This window comes from Trachypithecus francoisi, unplaced genomic scaffold (assembly GCF_009764315.1).
Source record: "Trachypithecus francoisi isolate TF-2019V2 unplaced genomic scaffold, Tfra_2.0 Lachesis_group1, whole genome shotgun sequence".
Taxonomy (NCBI): Eukaryota; Metazoa; Chordata; class Mammalia; order Primates; family Cercopithecidae; genus Trachypithecus; species Trachypithecus francoisi.
In genome coordinates this window covers 149272442-149296864 of record NW_022681454.1, presented here as the reverse complement: position 1 = coordinate 149296864, position 24423 = coordinate 149272442, and the positions used below count along the sequence as shown (strand labels likewise).

At 35.4% G+C, this 24423-nt stretch overlaps 1 protein-coding gene across 6 annotated transcripts in view; it reads left to right on the top strand.

The window, feature by feature from the left end:
* The window catches only part of FBXW7 (F-box and WD repeat domain containing 7), a 211960-nt gene that overhangs the window by 61937 nt on the left and 125600 nt on the right, over nt 1-24423 (top strand). The window contains exon 1 of one of the 6 annotated variants that reach the window (XM_033215493.1): nt 4521-4568. The exons of the other annotated variants lie outside the window; for them this stretch is intronic. The gene's annotated coding sequence lies outside the window, so the exon portion shown is untranslated. Of the gene's footprint in view, nt 1-4520; nt 4569-24423 lie in introns of those variants that run through there. 6 annotated transcript variants of the gene reach the window in all.

Genomic DNA, 24423 nt, shown 5'->3' with positions numbered 1-24423 from the left:
ATTTGTCTTTTTTTTTTTTTTGCTGAGATATGTGACCCCTGGGGAGGTATCCCTTATATTCAGTAAGTTAATCTTTCTCTTTTAGGAGATAAAACAAATTTCTCATAAGGGAGGGGTTTTTTCCTTTTTTGTTCTAGAGTGCCTCTCAAATTAACAATTTTGTTCATATCAAAAGTTGCCCATAATGATCACTGTAAGTCTCAAGTTATTCTTGGTGAAAATATGCCATTTAGAAAGATAAATATCTGAACTGGAAGAAGCATGTTTCATGCTTGGGGAGGTTGTGGAGTTAGACTGATTTAAAAAAAGTCAGTTTTGTGCAGCCTGGGCAACGTAGCAAGACCCAATTACCAAGCCAGAATATTAGTTACCTTTCATGTAAAGGAATATGACGGATACAGGGAAGCTTCTGAGGAGCTGACATCTTGATCTGGGTTGTGGTTACAAAAGTGTGTTCACTTTGTAAAGTTCATCAATATAAAAAGCTCATATGTACTTTGTATATGTAAATTATACTGCAATTTTTTTCTATGGGAAAAAAAAAAAGGCAGGCATGGTGTTGCACACCTGTAGTCCTAGCTACTCCAGAGGCTGAGGCAGATTGCTTGAGCCCAGGAGTTGGAGGCTGTAGTGAGCTATGATCATGCCATTGCACTCCAGCCTGGGCTAAAGAATAAGGCCTCATCTTTTAAAATATATATACCGGTTTTTCTACAAAAGATTCAAAAGGTATTGCTTTAAAAGATGTAAGATTTTCTAAGCAACAGGACGAAGTACTTTGCTTTAAAGTTTTTATGAATGTGTGGCTTGGCTATCTGGTTGCTTTTGAAATCAATGTCTTAGTAAGCTATTAATGCTTTTAAAATGTGTGCAAATTTACATATTTGTAAATTTAACTTGAGTCTGTCTAGGAAAGCATTAGCAAGACTTTTTTTTTTCTTTTTTTGCGGCAGTCTTGCTCTGTCACCCAGCCTGGAGTGCAGTGCAGGTCGCCGCTCACCGTAGCCTTCACCTCCTGGGCTCGAGCTGTCTTCCCACCTCAGCCTCCTGAGTAGCTGGGACCACAGGTGTACATCACCACACCCAGCTAATTAAAAAAATGTATTTTTCATACAGATAGGGTCTCCCTATGTTGCCAGGCTGGGCATTAGTAAGATGTTATGGAAAATTTTTTATACTGTTAGTAGAAAATCATAAGGAATCCCTTGCTGGTAAAATTTATATTAAAACTACTCTTAAATGTATTTATATAAAATGACCAGAGATATTTAATTTCCCTTTATATAATAAATAGAAATAAATTGAAATACATTGTTAGGAATTTCAGATTTTTTAATTAGTAAATTACATATTGTTAGTAGGATGGCTTAAAGTTATTTTATTGAGGTAATTTTTCATCTTTGATTAGAAAAACTTAAAAATTGTAGTATAATTTACATACACAAAGTATATATGAGCTTTTTATATTGATGAACTTTACAAAGTGAACACACTTTTGTAACCACAACCCAGATCAAGATGTCAGCTCCTCAGAAGCTTCCCTGTATCTGTCATATTCCTTTACATGAAAGGTAACTAATATTCTGACTTTGTAATTAGAGATTAGCTTGGCTTGTTTTTGAATTTTTATAAATCATATAGTATGTAAGACTATATGATTTATAAGTTTTTTTTAAACTGGCTTGTTTCCCACAGCAATATGTTTTTGAGGTGGATATTTGGCTTACAGCATTTTTCATTTTCACTGAGGTTTAGGGTTTCCTTGTGTGAATATCCTTACAGTTTATTTTTCCTTTCTGCTGATGGACATTCAAATTATATCAATTTTGGGTTCTTACAAATAATGCTGCTGTGATAATTCTTGTACTTTTTTTTGTGCATAAATGTGCACATTTCCTCTGACTGTATGCTCAGGAGTAGTATCACTTAGTCTTTGGGTATATCTTCAGATTTAGTAGATACTTCCAAACAGTTTTCCATACTGTTTATATTATATTATTATACATTTTTACCTGCAGTATTTTAGAATGTCAGTTGCTACACATTTTTGCTTACATTTGATATTGTCTATTTTTTAGATAAAAGTCATTTTGGAGGGTAATAGTATGTCTTTTTGAAGTTTTGTTTGGTCTTTGGCCTATCTTAAAAATCGGTTTGTCTTTTTTGATCAGTTGAAGTGTTTTTAAAGAATATATTTTGGGTGCGAGTCTTTAGTTGAACATGTGCATTGCTAATATTTTCTCCTACACTGTAGCTTGCATTTTCATTTTTAATTTATTTAATTTTATTAATTTTTTTTTCTTTCTTTTTTTAAGAGACAGAGTCTCGCTCTGTCACCCAGGCTGGAGTGCAGTGGCCTTATCATAGCTTATTGCAGCCTCGAACTCTTGGGCTCAAGCAATCCTCCTGCTTCAGCCTTCTGAGTAGCTGGGACTGCACATATGTGCCACCACACCTGGGTAATTTTTAAATTTTTTTGTAGAGACAGAGTCTCACTATGTTGCCCATACTCGTCTTGGACTCCTGGCCTCAAGCAATCCCCCTGCCTGGGTCTCCCAAAATGTTGGGATTACAGGTGTGAGCCATTGTGCCAGCCATTTCTTTCTTTTCCTCCTTCCCTCCTTCCTTCCCTCCCTCCCTCCTTCCCTCCCTCCTTCCCTTCCCTTCCCCTTTCCCTTCCCTTCCCCTTCCCCTCCCTTCCTCCTTCCCTCCCTTTCTCATCCCTCCCCCCCTCCCCCCTTCGCTGCCTCCTTTCCTCCTTCCTTCCTTCCTTCCTTCCTTCCTCCCTCCCTCCCTCCCTCCCTCCCTCCCTCCCTGTAACTATAATGAAATTTAGTTTGTTTGTAATGAAATTCAGTTTTTTTTTCTGTGCTGTGCATTAAATCTATGCCTAAATATCATGACAGTGTTTATCTCGTCACTATATAAGCTTTATTATTTAAAATTTTATATATAGGTCTCTAATATACCTTATTTTTTCCCCACCTTTTCTATGGCTTGTGGATAGATGTTACTCATTTTACTGATTTTGATTTTAACAGTAGTAGTCATAGAAAATCTATTGATATGGCTTATTCATGAGAAAACTTTTTTTTTTTTTTTTTGAGACGGAGTCTCGCTCTGTCACCCAAGCTGGAGTGCACTGGCCAGATCTCAGCTCACTGCAAGCTCCGCCTCCCGGGTTCACGCCATTCTCCTGCCTCAGCCTCCCGAGTAGCTGGGACTACAGGCGCCCGCCACCTCGCCCGGCTAGTTTTTTGTATTTTTTAGTAGAGACGGGGTTTCACTGTGTTAGCCAGGATGGTCTCGATCTCCTGACCTTGTGATCCGCCCGCCTCGGCCTCCCAAAGTGCTGGGATTACAGGCTTGAGCCACAGCGCCCGGCCACATTTTTATTTTTATATGTGATATTATAATTTCTAGTATGGCAAAATTTCCTGCTAGTTATGATAGGTGATTTTCACTATGGAGATTCTTTAAGAGGAATTTAAAAACAGCTTTATTCCTGACTTTAGAGAGGGCAGTCAGTTTTACTTAATATGTCATTTTATGTCTTGTTACATTTTGTTTTTGAGGAGTCATACTGGTAGTTTAAAAATACTGGGTTTTATCATCAAATGCAGCTACTGTATTTAAGCTGATGACTTAATGTCTGTGAGGCATGAGGTGATTAAAAAATGTATGTATATGCTTTTTGTTTGTTTGTTTTTTTTTTTTTTGAGACGGAGTCTTGCATATATGCTTTTTGAAATACAAAGTAAATTGCCTGGCAGACAAGAAGAGCTTCATAAATATTATTTAGTGCTTTTTATTCTAGATTTTTGAAATAAATTGGACTTGAGACTTGATGGAAAGGATTTGTACTATAAGCTTATTATAAAATTATTAACAGCTAGCTTTTGTAAATAGTAAAATTGATTTGCCCATTATACATTTCTTTTTGTTATGCATAAAATATTTTTATTTTAAAGTACCAACATAGGATGGATTTTAAAATGCTTCCTCATGTTAATTTTTTGATAAACATAGAATGAATACTGTGTGAAATATTTTCCCACTTCATTGGCTCTGTTTTAACTCAGTAGACTCTATAGATTGTCTAGGTGCCACTTAAAAGATGGTAACTAGATACCAGAATGTGTTACATTATATGTTGATTTTCAGGAAGAACTGAATGCATGAATGCATTGTTAGTATGCTGTTGTCTTGATCTTTAATTTTTTGTCTAAGTTGTGATAGAGCTCATTCTTTACATGGTCTAGTAAATTCTGCCAGTGTCTTTATAATTCATTAGCATCTCTATGTATTACCTATAACATTTAAATTATAAGGCTATGAAAAAATTGTTTCATATGTGTAATATGCCAAAGTTTTAGCATATGGTTGGGGTTTTAAACTGTTTTACTGAAGCAGATTACCCTCATTAAATGGAATTCTTGGGTAGACATTACAGAGTAGGTGTAACTCTGAAGTTGAAAATGGTTTCATCTTCTTTTTTTTAAAAAAATTTTATTATATAGGGAATCTCAACCACCAGCAGGATTTTAAAAAGGCTGTCTAAATATTTGGTAAGTAAATATTCTCCATGTTAAATATTTTGCATGTTACTTAAGTTTACACATATGCTACATGAATGACATTTGCAATAGTGAGTGTAAATTATACTTATAATTAATATTTTAAATTTTACTTGGTTACTAGAATTTTTGTCTTTTTAAACCTATTCCAGTCATTTTCTCTCTTGCTCTTCATGTTGTGTTCAGAAATTCTTTCAAGTGTACAGCCTTAATATTAAGAGTTCAAGGAAAAATGGTTTTAGTGAGCAGGAATGCTAATACTTTATGAATAAAACAGAATTTCCCCTACTTGAGATTTTGTATTATTTCTTTTGTGTGAAAACACTAATACAGATTTCTTCTTTAGCCATCCATTACTTGACTCCTCCTTGTATTTAGGTCCTATTGGCTGCAGCATGCCAACATGAGCCAAATACTGTGGTCAGCATGTATGCATTTCCTATCTAGATTATTCTTTGTTCCAAGATTAAAATATGAAAAATTATGTAGGTGTCTATAGTTAAGAATTTCATAAACTTATGATTTCATAGATAAAGCTTTGACTTTTTCATTTTTGAGTAAAGGTAGGTGAGTCAATTTCAGAATGTATTTTACTTCAATTACGTAGTATTTTATACTTGTGTACTATGATTATATAGATATAAAATGCTTTGGTTAATCATAATAGATTTTAAAGTTATTAAATATGCTTCAAAAGGAGAAAGAAATGCTGAGACATTGCATAATGAGGTGTCATAATATAGGCTTTTGGTTGTTGTTTTTAACATAGTAACAGATTAAGGAGAAAATATTTAGTGATAAGCATTGGCTTCTTTTATTATACTTTTTAATGTGTTTGAAACAGCAAATATTTGACCAAATTATTTTTCTTAAATTTTATAGTAACCACAGTAGATGCCAAAATGTTCACCAGTTACACTGTTCTGTTTACTGTACATTTGTAATAAATATAACTACTTTTAGGAACAAATGATGCCACAGAGATCTCTTAAACAGATTTTTACCACTTTAGAAGGTGGTAACTGATTTCTGGAGATGTATTAAGTAGAAAAGAGTAACTTATTGTCATTTTTTCCCCTATTGATGCGTATATTTGAGTTAGAGGGAAACAGTCGTCTTTGCATTATGTGCTTATCATGTATATTTTGTCTTAGCAAATTTATTAATTTTAGTGACAGTTTTATTGAGATGAAATTTACATACCAGGAAATTTCATCTCTAAGTGTACAATTCAGTGATATTTTAATTTATTCACCAAGTTGTGCAACCACCAGTACTGTGTAATCTTAGGTTACTTTCATCATCCTCCTTCTCGATACCCTCTATCATCCAGCCCTAGGCAACCACTAATATGCTTTGTTTATATAGATTTGCCTATTCTGGGCATTTTATAAAAATAGAATCATACAATGTGTGTCCTTTGTGTCTGGCTTATTTCACTTAGCATGATATTTTAAAGCTTCACTCATGTTGTTGCATGTATCAGTGTTTCATTTTTGTGGCTGAATATTTCTTTGTATATCATTTATGTATTCATCAGTTAATGAGTTATATCCACTTCTTTTTTTGGCTATTAGGAATGTTTTTCTATGAACATTCTTATATAAGTTTTGTGTAGATATGTTTTTGAGTATATTTGGATGGGGTGGCATTGCTCGAAAATATAGTAACTGTGTGTAACTCTTTGAGGAACTGTCAAAATGGCTGTACCATTTTACAGTGCCACTAACAATGTATGAGGATTGTAATTTCTTCACATCTTCATAAACACTTATTGTCAGTCTTTTGTATTTCAGCCATTCTAGTAGGTATGAAGTTGTATCTCATTGTGATTTTGATTTTGATTTTGATAATGACTAATGATAAGCATCATTTCACATGCTTATTGACCGTGTATCTTCTTTGGAGAAATATCTTTTCAACTCCTTTGCCCATTTAAAAATAATGGATTATCTTTTTAATGTTGAATATTGTAAACATTCTTTATATCTTCTGGAAACTAGTCCTTTATCACATATATGATTTGCAAATATTTTGTCCTATGGATTATCTCTTTACTTTTTATGATGGTGTCCTTTGAAGCAGAAAAGTTTTAATTCTGAAGTTCAACTGATCTGTTTTTCCTTTTGTTGCTTGTTCTTTTGGTGTTATGTTGCAGATTTGTTTTTAAATAAATACTCATTGATAGCCTAGGTCTATGACAAGGTTTTAATTGTCATAGGACTACAAAAAAGCATTGGCATTTCCTGTGTTTGACAGTCAAAGCCCAAAGGAGGCAATTATCCTTGTATTTGTGCTTCAGTTCCTCAGCTAATTGTTTTAAGCAAAACCTATGCTTTGATCCCATGTGTTACTGTGAAAATATTAGCTGTGTGTGATATGTTTATTGATATTAGTCTTGTGAATTTATGTTTAGTTTTTCTTGGATTGAAGAAGGGAGGGGCCATCCTTAATAGGTGTTTTTAGTGTTCTCACGCTGCTAATAAAGACATATACCCAAGACTGGGTAATTTATAAAGGAAAGAGGTTTAATTGACTCACAGTTCCTCAGCGCTGGGGAGGCCTCAGGAATCTTATAATCGTGGCAGAAGGGGAAGCAAACACATGATGACAGCAAGGAGAAGTTGCAGAGTGAATGGGGGGAAAAGCCCCTTATAAAACCATCAGATCTTGTGTGAACTCAGTCACTATTACGAGAATAGCATGGAGGTCATCATCCCCATGATTCAATTACCTCACACTGGGTTCCACCACAGCACGTGGGGATTGTGAGAACTGCAGTTCAAGATGAGATTTGGGTTTGGACACAGCCAAACCATATCAATACTTTAGTTTATTATGACAATTACTGCATATTTTATTTCATAGCTTAAGAAACCATTGCTTTTTAGACTAAGGATTATCAGGTGCTTATCTTTCTTGTGAAGAAGGAATAGATTTTGATAATCTCACTGATTTTAATCTTGTATAGATTATTTTTAAGCAATGATATTTTGATTTCTTTGTAAACTTATGTATGGAATATGTAAGTTTTTCCTCTATTAAGTAAATGTCTTTAATTTTTTTTTTTTTTGAAATGGAGTCTTGCTCTGTTGCGCAGGCTGGAGTTCAGTGACACAATCTTGGCTCACTGCAACCTCTGCCCCCCGGGTTCAAGTGATTCTCATGCCTTAGCCTCTTGAGTAGCTATGATTATAGGCATGTGCCACCAAACCTGGCTAATTTTTGTATTTTTTAGAAAAGACGGGGTTTCACCATGTTTGTCAGGCTGATCTTGAACTCCTGACCTCAGGTGATCCACCTGCCTCTGCCTCCCAAAGTGCTGGGATTACAGGCATGAGCCACCGTGCCCGGCCAGTGTCTTTAATTTTTAAGGTACCAGTTTAGTTCCTTATTTTTTTTTTTATCGTTATGTGACGTTATGTGGTCAGTTGAAGATATATTTCATGATATTTTGGCCTATAATGTCTAATTTAGTTTCTGGAGAAGTGGTGTGTAACAATGGAATGTCACTCATCTTTAAAGCATTAGCTTTCTGTGTGAGGTTGTGGTTGTAATATAAATACGCTAAATGTGGTTTTATTAGGGGACTTGACTATTCTTACCTTTCATGTTATCTCACAGTATTCTTTGTCAGCTTAAAATAATGAAAGGCCTATTTGGATGAGATTTTATAGTGCTAAGATCACTGATATTCTTGTTAGTTGATTTAAAATCATGGTGTTCATTGACTAACAGTCACTTGAGTGCCTATTAGATGGGTAATTTTTTTTTTTTTTTTTGAGAAGGAGTCTCTGTCGCCTAGGCTGGAGTGCAGTGGCATGATCTTGGCTCACTGCAACCTCTGCCTCTGGGGTTCAGGTAATTCTCCTGCCTCAGCCTCCTGAGTAGCTGGGATTATAGGCGCACACCACCATGTCCAGCTAATTTCTGTATTTTTAGTAGAGATGGGGTCTCACCACGTTGGACAGACTGGTCTTTAACTCCTGGCCTCAGGTATCCACCTGCTTGGCCTCCCAAAGTGCTGGGATTACAGGCATGAGCCACCGCACCTGGCCAGATGGGTAATATTGTCCTATATATTGATGTTCTTATAGTTTATGTTATAGTTTCCATGGAAATTTAGCAATGGAAAAGGAAATGAAAAACTTACTCATGGTGTTGTTAAATTTTCAATAGTCTTGAAAGTAAGGAAAATACATAATTGAGAGCTACCTCCAATTGTTTATATCAAATGTGGTAATTAAGAGGATTTTGGTGACCTATCTATGGCTGAATTAATGCAAAATAGCCTTTTCTTTCCTCTTCCCTTCTCTTGTTCTGTGTGCTTACTATCATAATAATTGAGTATACATTAATTTTCTTCAAGTATTTATATTTTAAATAGGATTGTAATGTCAATAGAAACTTTTTTTTTTCTTTAAGGTAAGTATCCTTTAAGCTACTAATTTGTTACTAGAGTCTATAGAGGCTTCCATATATAATAGGTAGCACAGCTTCTCAGGGCATGTCCAGCCTTGCTGCTCTGCTGATCCATAATACACCTTGGAGATACTGGTTCTGGTTATATGAATAGAACAATTAAATTGTTCTTCATTAGATGGATTGTTGATTACTAATCTTACTCAGAAAGGCTCAACTGGACTTGGATTATTCTAATTGCCAATACTGTTTTTGCACAAATGTCTGCAAACCTTTGAACAGTAATACCCCTTTTTCTTCCAATGAAGTTATTGCAGTAACCACATCATTGCAGAGAATATTTCTTAAAAGCTTTTTTTCAGTATTCACTTCTTTAATGAAAAACTTAATCCAGATTAAGCCACATACATAGACGTCTTGACTTTATTATTTTGAATACTTAAGATTTCCAAACTCTCTTTAACTGTCTTCACACAATTTCTGGTCTGTTATTTTAAGTAATTACAACTGTTCATTTCTTCTGCTTTTGTTTCTTCTACATGGGCTGCCTAGCGTTGCTAGAGTTTCATCAGTTTCCTGTCTTGAGAGGTTTCTAGTACAAATTCACATTTTCCCTTCCTAGTTTATCCAAGTTCCTTCCTGGTAATTTTTATCTTTTTGATCTGTTTCATTCTGCACGTTATTTGGAACTGTTCTACTGTGCTCAAATGACCAGTCTGATCCTTAGTTCTCTTACTCCTTTTTCATTGGATATTTTATACCCTCTTTTTATCAGTCCGTCTTGAAGAATAAAGTGTTTTCATTTCAAAAGCTTATTATCTCTGTTTTTAATCTTAGCCCTTCTTTCTTCTGCCATTTTTCTTCCTCTTATGCTTCATGCTGGGTTCTCTGCCTTATCAGACTTAATCTTGAAAAGTATGTTACTTCCTTCCCATTATCTCCAAGGTTGTTTGATTTATAGTCCATTCTAGGTGTCCCCAATTTCTCAGTTCTTATTCAACTACTTTCTGAAGTTTGCTATTATTTCTGCTAGTGTTCTGCTTTCTTAAGTGTAAGTAAACACATTTCTTACTTAACCAGGTAGATACACATTAGCTGGATGGATCTGGCTGTAAACATGCTATTATTTCGAAGATAAAACTGAGTTCCAAATGGCTAAATCTTTGTCTTTTCACTTTTCATCCTTTCCTGTCTTTTTTAGCGTTTTTTTTTTTTTTTTTTTTTTGCTGCTTCTTAACATTCACTTCTCCTTTGTCTTCTGTAATAAACCTTAATGGTTTTTCTCCTCTCTCTGGCTAAATGTTTGTTTTCTTTGTTACTGCTTTCTTCTTTTATATACCACTTATATATAAATTGGGTTGAAGCTTTGCTCTTAGCTCTTTTTCATTACACATCGTTTTGAGGATATGATCTCGTGTTCATTATGTAGATTATCACAAAGTTGATGACTCAGAAATACCACATTTTTCTTAGTGACCTGTTTTACCACTATCTCAATTGCCATGTCCTTAGCACCCCAAAATTGTTACTTCCCAATGGAAAAGTTTGTCTTGTACAATGCTTGATATATGGTTGGAACTAAGTAAATGCTTTTTGAATCATGAACGAACTCCTTATCTGAGCTATCCAATCCATTCAATTTTTTTTTTTTTTGTTAAGATAATGGTTTTAACTGTCCACCTGTTCTCATGTCACAAGCGCTGTAATATCTCTGACCACTTCAAGTCTACACTTGTTAATATTAGTGTGATATTTTGGTCCTAAGTTTGACTAATGAGGAAGATGACATTTTTGTCTGCAGATGGTGGAAATAAAGATCACAGAGATTGTGATTTCCTTATGATTTTATGGGTAGTGGTGGAGTTGAAACTTACAACTAAGTTTCTGATGACATGTTTCCTGGTATTCACAGGCAACATTTTCTTTTTTTTCTTTGAGACAGAAAGTCTCACTGTGTTGCCCAGGCTGGAGTGCAGTGGTGTGATGTCTTGGCTTACTGCAGCCTCTGCCTCCTGGATTCAAGTGATTCTCGTGCGTCAGCCTCCGAGTAGCTGGGATTATAGGCGCCCGCCACCACACCCAGCTAATTTTTGTATTTTCATTATAGACGGAGTTTCACCATGTTGACCAGGCTGGTCTTGAATTCCTGGCCTCAAGTGACCCACCTGCCTCAGCCTCCCAAAGTGCTGGGATTACAGGCATGAGCCACCACACCTGGCCAAAAACATTCTTTATAATGATACAAGTAATATGCCAGACAAAAGATTACTCAGTGTACTATGTGAGATTAAAAAAAAAAAAAGACTGGAAATGGAAGTGGGAGTACTTTAAATTCTTGTCTGATGAGGTAAAGATTTTAAGTTGGTGGAAGGAATAGGAAGGAATAAAAATCAAGGATGTGAGAAATTTTTCATTAATTAGAATTTTGAGATTCTTCTTTGAAGGATGCAGTGATGCTAGTGAAGTGGTTGAGTGAACCATCTTTCTGGTAACAGTTACAAAATCTGGACAAAATATTGAAAGAAAAACTTGAACTGTTTTAAAAGCAATGGAAAGTAACCAAAGAAGGCAGAAACCAGATGAGAGCCTCCAACTGCAATGTGTAATTGTATGTTTGTGGCTTTCTTGCCTTATGGTGCATTTTCGCCTCCTATCGTTCAGTGGCATAGGAACGAAGTTATGGGTAGCCTAACAGTTGGAAATTTACTCAGGGGAATCATGGAAGCAATAAGTAAGATCCAAAATCTGAATGTAAACTCTGTCCAAATCATGGCTAATCACGAAACTATACATGCATAGGGGAGACCCCAGGGGACCCAGTGTCGAAACAGGTAGAAACAAGAGCGGAATCTGCTCCTGAAAGAATTGAACCATGTGGGGTTTGTGATTGCTTCTTTTTTTGACAGTACATTTCTCAACTTGCAGGCAATTTGCGTGGCCAACAGCTGGCTTGAGGTATCAGAGCACAGAACATATTGTTGACAGAAAAGTTAAAATTTAGGGAACAGACACCGAAAGCAAGATAACATCAGAGGATGTAGGCCACACATCTGAGTATAATCTCTGCCCAGTTCCTTTACTGACCACCAGACTACCCAGTGCAGAGGGGATGCCCTGGGCATCAGATTAGAAGGAGGAAGCAGCTGGAAGGTGAAAGAACTAAGCAAAATCATTGTTGCTTACCACAATGGAGACACACAGTAAGTCCTCACTTAATGTTGTTGATAGGTTCTTGGAATCTGACTTTAAGGGAAACAATGTATAACAGAACATTTTATTCCTCATCAGTTTTATAACAAAACTACGTTAAAGGAAATGACAGTATTCAAGGACCTTGCTGTTTGTTGTTTTGCTTCAAGTTGCTGTTTCCAAGACCTATCGACAATATTAAGTGAGGACTTACTGAAGTTTGCAGTTTGAGTCCATATAAGCCCATTCAAATCATACAACATGAAAACCAAATGGTCCTTTGAAAGATTGCAACAAAATACGGTTGCTATAACTTGCTATTTATAATATGCATTTTCAACCAAAAAATTATTAGATATGCAAATAAAATGGAAGTATGACTCATTTTCAGGTAAAGAAAGTCATTCAATAGAAATTAACCCCGAGTATAGCTAGATACTGAATTTAGCAGGCAAAGACTTTAAAGTAGCCCTAAATATAGTCAGAAGAATTTAAGGAATCCTGTGTTCAAAGGATTAAAGAAAAATACAGTCACCCCTCTGTTTCCATGTTTCTGCATTTGCAGATTCAACCAACCATAGTTCAAAAGTAGTTGGGAAAAAACATAATAAAATTTACAGTACAGCAATAAAAAATAATGCAAATAAAAAACAATGAAGTCTTGTTGAGTGAATAGATAGGAGATCAAAACAGAGAAACAGATACTATAAAGAAGAAGCAAAAGAGAATTTTAGGGTTGAGATCAGTAAATGGAATGAAATTATTTTATTTTATTTTATTTCATTTTATTTTGTTTTATTTTGCGACGGAGTCTTGCTCTGTTGCCCAGGCTGGAGTGCAGTGGTACGATCTCGGCTCACTGCAGCCTCCGCCTCCTGGGTTCAGGTGATTCTCCTGCCTCAGCCTCCCGGGTAGCTGGGATTACAGACATGTGCCACCACGCCTGGCTAATTTTTGTATTTTTATTAGAGTAGAGATGGGATCTCACCATGTTGGCCTGGCTGGTCTCGAACTCCTGACCTCGGGTGATCTGCCTATGTCAGCCTCCCAAAGTACTTTGATTACAGGCGTGAGCCACTGTGCTTGGCCCATGAAATGAAATTAAATAAGCGAAACAGTTGTTTGGAGATGGCAAAAGAATCAGTTAAAGATAGATTAATAAAAGTCATCTATCTGAAGAGAAAGAACGGAGAAAAATAAGCAGAGTTTGAGAGACCTTTGAAGTAATACAATGTTTGAACATGTATCTAAATGGAGTCTCAGATGGGGAATAAATAATGGCTGAAACCCCCCCCCCCAACTTTGGTGGAAAGTGTCAATTTACGTATCCAGGAAGCTCAGCAAACTTTGAGCAGGATAGACACACACAGAAAACAGATGTAAGCACATAAGTGGTCAGATTGCTCAATGCCAGATAATTTCTTGAAAGTAGCCAGAAATAACTTACCAGAAACAATGGCGACCTCTAGCCGTGAATATGGTATATTCAGCAGAAAGGCAAAAAGCTATCAAGTAAGAATTCCGTGTTCATCTAGAAGTGAAGGTAAAATGAATACATGTTCAAATAAACCAAAACTGGGAAATTTTCACCAGCCAACCACCATTGCAAGCAATTCTAAAGGACTCAATTTCAAGGGAAATGGCAGCAGATGGTAAGTGCCATCTGCAGGAGGAAATCAACATCAAAACTAGTAAATACATAATTTACTCTAATTTTTATAAACTATATTTTTCCTTATTTTAAAAACAAGTACATATAACTTGAAGCAAAAATTATGATGCTGTATTGTTGGGTTTATAATGGAGTTTGAGAATGTACATATTGTACAATTTTTAATATGTATGTTATGACATACAAATTAACGTATTAATAGTCTTCTAACTTATGAACATGGCATATCTCATTAAGGTTATTGTTTAATTTTAGTAATGTATAATAGGCTTATAAAAACTTAAAAATGGCCGGGCGCGGTGGCTCACGCCTGTAATCCCAGCACTTTGGGAGGCTGAGGTGGGCGGATCACGAGGTCAGGAGATCGAGACCATCCTGGCCAACACGGTGAAACCCTGTCTCTACTAAAAATACAAAAAAAATTAGCCGGGCGTGGTGGCGGGCGCCTGTAGTCCCAGCTGCTCGGGAGGCTGAGGCAGGAGAGTGGTGTAAGCCTGGGAGGCGGAGGTTGCAGTGAGCCGAGATTGCGCCACTGCACTGCAGCCTGGGTGACAGAGCGAGATTCCATCTCAAAAAACAAAACAAAACAAAACAAAAACAAAAAAAACTTTAAAATGTGGTAAAATGTGTATAAAATAAAATTTGCCATTTTAGCTGTACAATCTGGTGGCACAGTTACATTCACAGTGTTGTTCATTCATTACTACTTTTTCCAGAACTTTTCTATCATTCCAAACAGAAACCCTGTACCTACAAAGCAGTAATTTCCCATTTCCCTTCCCCTAGTCCCTGGCAGTGTCTAATCTACTTTCTGTCTTTATGAATTTGGCTATTCTGTATTTCATATATAGTAGTCCCCCTTATCCACAGTTTTGCTTTCCACAATTTCAGTTATCCGTGGTCATCTACGGTCTGAAAATAGGTGATTATAGTACAATAAGATGTTTTGAGAGACCACATTCATATAACTTTATTACATTATATTTTAATTGTTCTTTTTATTGTTGTTAATCTTTTACTTTGCCCAATTTACGGATTAAACAAATAAGTATATATGTATAGGAAAAGACATAGTATATATAGAGTTTAGTTCTATCTGTGGTTTCAAGCATCCACTGGGGGGTCTTGGAACATATCCTCTGTGGATAAGTGGGGGACTAGTGTACTTCCTGCCCTGCCCCTTGATTTGGAATCGCTGCTGTATGAATATAAGGGCAGTCTGCCTGTGATGTGACTCTCCATTGATCACCAGGGTGTATGAATTAATTGCTGTTTATAAAGAGTCTTGGAATGACTGTTGAGTTTGCTCTGTGTATGTATACATACAACAGTATGGCTACTGTTGTAGCTGATTTGGCTATGGTACTGTAGTACCTTATTTGCTCCAAAGAGATGGAGTAGTGATAAAATCTGTGTTTACTCGGTGGAAGCTTGTGTAAAAATGGGTACTCTGTTTTATTGAATTAGCTTGATTGGAGAAAGTGGAAGTGCTGATGGTTTTGAAAATATGATGATAATGATGTCATCCCTCTGGTTTAAATACTTTGTAGCACTTGTGGTAGATTGAATGCTGGTGTCAGTAGTAAAGTCATGCTGTAGTTATAGTCTGAACTAGCTGTACTGTTTTGGGTAGTAACTTAGACAGTAGAGAATACCACTTTCCTAGGCAGGGCTCCTCACCTCTCCTAGGGGGCCATTTCACTGCATCTTGGAGTGAATATACAGAGAGGAAGTAGCTAGATCCTAATTTCTATAAGTTATGTCAGTTGGGGATTGTGGTTGTCAACCTGTGTTAGGACTGTATTGGTCTTGCTTTCAGTTGTGCTATAAAGTGGAAAAAATTGAATTGTTTATTTATCTCTTATTTATGGTGAAACTTTCCTGTTGTCCATAGAAGTGGCATAGCAAGCTGAACATAGCTGGGTTGGTTCTTCATTACAAGATCCTACCCCCACCTCCCTTTCTTTCCTGCCTAGTTTCTTGTATCCATGCTGCAAGCTCTTTTTCCCAGTTAGAAATAAGTTAGTTCGGTCTTAATAGAGCTGATTTACAAAGGAATTTTATGTGTGTCATACTGTTTGATTCTCTGAAAGGTAGATATGGGACTGTGGTAACATTCCAGCATGATGTTAACTGTGCTCTCATTTTAAAATGTGTAAATGGATGTGTGTGAAATGGTGGCTTGTCTGATACAATATTGGCTGCTAAGACATGTCTGACCTAGAGCCTATATGTGTTGACTTCTTAATAGTCTCTTTACCATGCTGGATGATGTATATCTAGCTCATTCTTTTTAATTGACTAAGATGATACATATCTTCTGCCTCTTCAGAGTTAGGAATGTAAAGGCAAGTGAAAAATTTATTAGATGCTTTTAAAAGATGAAAATAGATGTGCTCCGTCACTAGTATAGTTTCTTTTTGACCACTGTGTCAACTTGTTTAGAAAGTATATTTTAGGCCAGATGCGGTGGCTCACACCTGTAATCCCAGCACTTTGGGAGGCCGAGGCAGGTGGATCATGAGGTCAGGAGTTCAAGATCAGCCTGGCCAACATGATGAAACTCCATCTCTACTAAAAATACAAAAATTAGCTGGGCGTGGTGGCACGTGTCTGTAATCCCAGCTACTTGGGTTTGAGGCAGGAGAATCACTTGAACCCAGGAGGCAGAGGTTGCAGTGAGCTGAGACAGCACCACTGCACTCCAGCCTGGCAACAGAGCGAGACTCCATCTCAAAATAAATAAATAAATAAATAAAAAGAAAGTCTATCTTAAACATCAAATTAAAAGAATTTCCTGAAGTAACTTTTTTTTTTTTAAATAGGGGTGGGGAAGATACGAGTAGAAGAGAAATGAATTGGAAACTGAGTACCACTACCCTTTTGCTTACATTCTATCCAGAAATCTTTCTTAAATTCCACAGTGTCAGTGTAACATCTTTTATCTTTTGAGCTGTCTTTCAGGTTCTTTACTTTGTCTCTGTTTGTTAGGATTCTACTAGAGAAGTTGTTTTCAGATTTTAATTTCTCTGCTCCATTTTCATCTTCTAATTTTTTAATTAAAAAAATCCAATTTTATTGAATTCTAATTAGTGCATAATTTGTTGAGTTTTGACCTATATGTGTACTCATGAAACCATCACCACAATGTATATATCCAGTGAATATATACATCACCCTCAAAAGCCTCTTTGTAATCTCTTCCCTCCCCACTTCCCAGACAACCACTGATTTGCTTTCTATTACTGTAGGTCAGTTTGTATTTTCTTGAATGTTATGTAGGTAGAATCATATAATGTGTCTCCTCTTTTGTCTGATTCTTTCAGCCCTAGCTCAATATATTTGAGATTTGCCTGTATTGTTGGGTGAATAATCAATACTTTGTTTTTTTGTTTTTTTAACTGGGGAATAGTATTTCATTTTTAGTACATATAACAATTTGTTTTTTGCCTGTTTCCATTTAGCTATTATTGCTGGATTGGGTTATTAACAGTTATTGACTGTTATAAATAAAGTGGTCACAAATGTTTGTGTGTGGCATTTTATGTGGACTTGTGCTCTTATTTCTCCTGTAAGTGGAATGGCTGAGTCATATAGTAGGTGTATGTTTACCTTTATAAGACACTTCCAAACTTTCCCAAACAGTTTGTATCAGTTTATATTACCACTTGCAGTGTATTCCAGTTGCTTCATATCCTCAGAATTCTTGGCATGGTCAGTATTTTAATTTGATTTGTTTTAGTAGCTATATAATAATATCTTATTGTGGTATTCATTAATCATTAGGAAAATGCAAATTATGTTGAACGTCTTTGCCTATGCTTGTTTGCCATTCACATAGTTTTTTGTTGAAGTATTTTCTCAAATCTTTTGCTTATTTATTTATTTATTTTGAATAAGACAGAGTCTGGCTCTATCTCCTAGGCTGGAGTGCAGTGGTATGATCATAGCTCACGGCAGCCTTGAACTATCGAGCTCAAGTGATCCCCCTATCTCAGCCTCCTGAGTAGCTGGGACTACAGATGTGTACTATGACACTCGGCTACTTTTTTTTTTTTTTTTTTTAAGTATTCTCTTTTAAGAGATAGGGCCTGACTGTTGCCCAGGCTGGTCTCAAACTTCTGGCCTCAAGCCATCCTTCCGCCTCCAAAAGTGCTGGGATTACAGGCTTGAGCCACAGTGCCTGACTACTTAATTTTTTTATTGTTTATTTTTGAATTATAAGAGTTCTTTCTATGTGCTAAATACTAGTCCTTTGGATAACTATTTGCAGATTTTTTCAGTTTGTGGCTTGCCTTTTTTTCTTTACCATTGTCTTCTCAAGTTCAAAAGTTTATTTTGATGAATACACATTTATATTTTTTCTTTTATATTTCATGCTTTTTGTGTTATATTTTGGTAGGCCAAATAATGACCCCTGAAAGATGTCCACATCCTTACCTGACATGGCTAAAGGAACTTTGCATATGTGGTTAAGTTAAGGATTTTGAAATGGGAAGATTATCCAGGTTTATCCAGGTGAGCCCAGTATAATGAGAGAGTCCTTGTGAGAGGGAGGCAAAACCAATCAGGGCAGAAGAGATGAATGACTGCAGCAGAGGTTGGAATGATGTGTTCTGAAGATGAAGGGAAGGGGCCATGAGCTAAGGCCGTGAGATAATAAATTTGTGTTGCTTTACACCAAGTTTATAGTAATTTCTTACAATAGCCAATACAGATTTTACCTGTAAGTGGAATGCTGCTGTAACATATACCTAAAAAGGTGAAAGTGGCTTTGAAATTGGGGTTTTGGTAGAAACTGGTAGAATTCTGAGGAACGTAGTAGAGAAAACCTAGATTGTCTTGAATGTACAGATGGTAGAAATACAGATGTTAAAGGCTCTGCTGGTGAGGCCCCAGAAGGAAGTGAGGAGCACAGTAGAGAAAATGTGTACCATCTTAGAGAATACCTAAATCATCATAAAGAGACTGTTGGTGGAAATGTGAACGTTAAAGTTGCTGCTGCTTGTGAGGGCTTTGAAGGAAATGAGGAAGATATTATTGGAAACTGAAGTGAAGGGGATCCTTGTTTAGATTGTAACAGAAAGCTTACCTGAATTCCATCCTGCAGTTATGTGACTAACTCTCCTGTCTTGCCTGGGTATAACAGCAGTCATTTATGAATACATTTGCAATTCTACTCTGTACTTGTTATAAAGTAGTTTTAATTAAAGTGACAGATTTATATTTTTACAAATTATAGATTTAAAAAATCAGTATTTAGAACAAATATCTTAGTAGACTATATATACTTATTCTTGAGATACTATCATTATTAAATCTTTTTACAGCTTCCTTTTGAGTAAATGGATATGTAATTTAAACCTTTAATTTCTGGATTTCCTGATGACTTTTCTTAAAGAATAATTTTTAAAAACACATTTTAATTTATAACTAATGGTTATTTAAGGAAACACATATATTAGTTTTATTTAGATATATGCTTTTTTTATTATTGATTTGGACAATGGAAGTGCATTGTTTGGTAGAATAATATTAAATGGTAGCTCTTGTTAATGGCTAATATTTATTAGTGGATACAACTTACAAATATCCATACATTCAGTCTTTATCCTCATCTTCCATATCTCTTTCTTCTGCATTCTAGGTTTTTTTGTTTGTTTTTTGGAAGGAGGATATATAAAAAAGTAATTATTTCTACATTTTTAGCTATTGCCAAGTTGAAAGTCAGTGTTTACATTTTTTTAAAAAGGGCTGTTTAGTGTGGAATTCCTAAATATTATAGTTCCCTCTTCTGTCCTTTCAGAGCTATTGCACCATGTTAAAATTTTTTTGCATTCAGTTCAACCAGTGTTTGAAAATTTCCAGTAGACTTAAAGTACTTCTCTGGAGTTAGAAGAGCTCCTGTGTCTGTCTGATGCTATATTGCTAGTATTTCTCTTCAGGTTGGAATTTGGAATAGTCATTATCAAAAGTTATTTGTAGGCAAAATAAAAAATAACAAAAAGAAAAAGAAAGTTATTTGTAGGATATATTGGAGACTGGGGTACAAGATAAATGACACAGTGAAGAAACAGACAGTTTCAGAATATGAGACACCTAACATGGTTTCTGCAAGTTAGTGGCATGGAAAAAAAAAAAAAAAAAAAGAAGGACTTAGGGAGGGAGTTACTCTCCAGTAAAAGAGATATAAGAAGCAGTACTATAGTTATATACAACGGGTCGTTCTTTGGATTCTGTTTAGATCAAATTAACTAGAAAATACATTTTTAAAATAAGATGGGAGATTTGAATATTGACTGGTATTTTACTTAATATCATGGAAGTATACTTAGTTTGAATGCGTATAATGACTTTGTGAGCATTAAAGGCAGTGGCCAAATTATTTAATGATACATAATGATGTATGTGGATGAGGGAAGTAATGACGCGATGTCTGGAATTTACTTTAAAATACCTTGGAAAAAATGAATAAAAGATAGATAAAGCAATATTGCTAATATTTTAGTACCTGTTAAATATAGGTGATGGTAGATGTATAGAGGTTCATTATAGTCTTTTCTCTACTTTTTGAAAAATTTCATTTAAAAATTCAAAAAAGTTCTAAAAATATTTTTTCTTTTAGAAACCAACACATACTGAAAAAATTCAAAATTTTGTTCATTGACCACAATTTTGCTGCCACCACTCTTTCAGTGTTTAAAAAATGTTCTTAAATCTTTAAAAATTCGATTTACTTTTTCATTAAGAAAATGAAGCATTTCCTGGCCATTTCATCCTTTCTCTTGTATTTTTTTCTCCTTACCTGCTGCCACCAACTACTAGAAAAGTATTTCTTTGTGTTTTTTATGTACCTTCTCCTTGAAATATAAAAGTTCAGTGAAGGCAGGAGAGATTTTAGCCTGTTTTTGTATGATTGCATCTTCTTTATCCATACCCGTGAAGCATGTGATAGGTGCTGAGTAAACATTTGAATGACTGAATGGATGACTGAATAGACTGAATGGACCAGAGTTCTAGAAGACATGGGGTGATGTGGGGTTTGGTTAAGGACAGAACCAAGGAGAACCCCTTTGAAAATTAACTCTGTGGGATTTACAGGGGAAAATGTGGGCTAATACATAAGAAGATTAAGAAATCATCTTTCCTGTTTGACTGTAAAGCCTTAATATTTCAAGCATTTAACCTATTTTCAGCATAAATAATTAAGTCTTTTTAAAAATTTTTTTCTGAGACGGAGTCTTACTCTGTTGCCCAGGCTGGACTGCAATGGCGCGATCTTGCCTCACTGCAACCTCCACCTCCCAGGTTCAAGTGATTCTCCGGCCTCAGCCTCCCGAGTAGCTGGGATTACAGGCATGCGCCACCACGCCTATCTAATTTTTTGTAGTTTTAGTGGAGATGGGGGTTTCACCATGTTGGCCAGGCTGGTCTCAAACTCCTGACTTCAGGTTATCCACCCGCCTTAGCCTCCCAAAGTGGTGGGATTATAGGTGTGAGCCACTGGCCTGGCCAGTAATTAAGTTTTTATACTATAATTTCTCTAATTGTCTTTAATGTATTCTTGAAAGTGTTTTTCCTCCTAATTTATTTAATCCTGCAAGACAATCCGTTCTTGAAGTTCTATTTAAAGTTTATGTATTTCTTCTCAGGAAAAAAATTACTTAAAACTAGTGATTTGTACAGGCAAGATGAGTTTTAGAAACTGTTCTTATAATTTCTTTTTATATTAAAAATATATAATATCACATTTCCCTTTTCCTAAAACTGATCTTCTTTCTTTTTCAATGTATATTTATAAGCTAGATTTTTAAATTTTGCTACATGGACTACTGTAGTTGTTCTACTACTTAAAAAATGAAGATGTTAGTATTTAACACTGTTATGAGACACAGCTGATAACAATTGTGCTCAACAATGAAGATGACTAAAAATTGGGTTTTTAAAATGACAGTGAAAATTCAGAAACATTTTATGCTTGCTGTTCTAAAGTGAGTATTTTTCTAATCACTGCTTTAAAATTACTGACGTCCTTTTAATAACCAGCTCTGTGTTTTAAGGAGAAAATGTGAGCAAAGATTTTTAGTGATTCTAAATTTGTTTTGTTCTCTTAACTTTTAAAAATTATTGAAGACTCCAAAAAAACTTTAATTTATGTGGGTTATCTCTCTTAATATTTACCCTATTAGAAAATAAGGCTGAGAAATTTAGTTTTCATTTATTAAATTTATTTAAAAATAACAGCTAAGTACGTGTTTACACAAAGTCTGGCTTACAGGAAGACAGTTGGATGCTCATATCTGCTTTTGCATTCAGTTTGTTAGGATGCTGTATACTCTGACAAAAACTTTACTTTGTGTATACTCAAGAGACAGAGTAAAAAACATAAGTAACATCTTAGTATTATTATAGAAATAATTTTGATCTTATAGACTCCATGTAAGTGTCTCAGGAACTCCCAGGGTTCATATTTTGAAAATTGCTGGAGTCATCTCTGAGATGCTATGTGTGACAAATAGTGTTTTTAAATGAAACAATAATTTTTAAAATATAGTGTCAATTGGCTGAGTTTTTATTTGATACTTTTTTTTTCCCCCCCCAGACAGGGTCTTGCTCTGTCATCCAGGCTGGAGTGCAGTCATGGCTCACTGCAGCCTCCACCTCCTGGGCTCAAGTGATCTTCCCACTTTAGCTTCCCAAGTAGGAAGTAGATGGGACTACAGGCAAGTGCCACCATGCCCCACTAATTTTTGTATGTTTTGTGGGGACAGGGTTCACCATGTTGCCCAGACTGCTTTCATACTTCTGGGCTCAAGCAATCTACTCGCACCCGACTCAGTGTCCTAGGAGTTCTGGGAGCCGGATTCTTATTTGATACATTTTTACCTTTAGAGGAACCATAAAAATTAGTTTATGCTTACTTATGCAAATAAATTTGAGCATTGAGGAAGTATGTCTTGTTCAGGGTTGTGTTTGTAGATTTCACATCTTTTAGACTACCATTTAAGAGAAGTGATCACCTTGTATCTTAAGGAAATTAAAATTATTTGATAGAAATGGATTGTTAAATATTTTTAAAACAAGTTTTGACGGTTACTTGCAATTAAAGGGGAAAGCAACTTTCAAATGTATTAGTTAATTGAAGAAATACTCAAGATCCTTAATTGTCGTTAGTGAACAAGTATTAATGTTCTTTCCTCTTTGAAAACATATCTATACCTAGACAAAGTTAAATATAAACTTTTTCATAAACAATATTATGCTTTTTTTTCTAGTAATTTTTAAACCTTATCTTTGTTGGTTTGCCTTCCAGCTCCCTCTATCTGCAACCTAAGAATCAATAGTACTCTACATCAAATTAGCTGATGTGGAAGGAAAGTGATAAATAATGAAAGTATCTCATATTGCTTATACTCTGTTTAAGTTGTAATTAATATAAGATCCAAGGGATATTGGTGTGGGGGATGAGGAGGAGGGAACATTGCAAGTCAAGCTATTTCACAGCTATTCGATACCTTTGAATCTTTTATTTCATAATTTTCTTTAGAAGCAATAGTAATGCAGACTGAATAGCTAGTAAGATAACTTTCATTAATAGCAGTATGGCAAGGATTTTTAATGCTTGTTGGTAATATTAGACACATGATTTATTTATAGGCTTTTGTTAATTAGAAAACTAATACATATATCAAATTATTATGGACAGGTTATACATTTTTTGGCAACACAAATCCTACCAGGTTTTAATGCCTGATACCTTGTTTTTATGTTAGCATGAGGTGTTAATTTTTTCATTACTACTCTTAGCTTCCCTGGCTTACCCATTTGTTAGGAGTACATCAGCAGTACTAGGACATTTTTCCCTAACGTGTCTGACATGCATCTGAAAGTGTGACAGAGCAAGAGTATAGCTAGATTTTAGAAGTTCTTTTTTTCATTTAAGAAACTTAAATTTCAGATTTGATAGTACTTCAGATTTTCTACATAATGTGCTCTTTCGATGAATAGCTGTGTAGCAGCAGCACAGGAAAAGCAGAGTTCTTGGCAATACCCAGCTCAATTGCATCTGCAGATGAGGATTTAAAATTCTATGCAGCAGACAGTACCTCCAGCAGGCGAGTAAAAGGTTACTGCATTATTGTTCTTGTTTGTTTCCATAGCCTTTATCTACCAAAGGATTTTAAAAAAATTGAATGTGAAATGCATGCCTGTTTTTAGATATTCTGGAAATTGATTTAAGTATAACATGAATATCAAAAGGGCAGTGCAAGGTGAAGGCAGAGGCAGTGCTGGATCTTGTTAGCTTTAAACCAGGGAAGAAATTGAGCATATTACATACACAAATAAGAAATCTTTCAGTGCCACAGACAATGGGAAGTTTTAAAATACATACTTTAAGTCAAGGTGTCTATTATTTAGTTTTTAGACTATCTTCCCCAAAAAGGGTGCTATTACATTAGCAATCATTGGTCTATGAATGTTCATTTAAGTTACAGTAATTTGAAGTATGATTATTTGGGAAGACTATAAAGTATTTGTATTAATGTGACCCTCCCTTGTCCT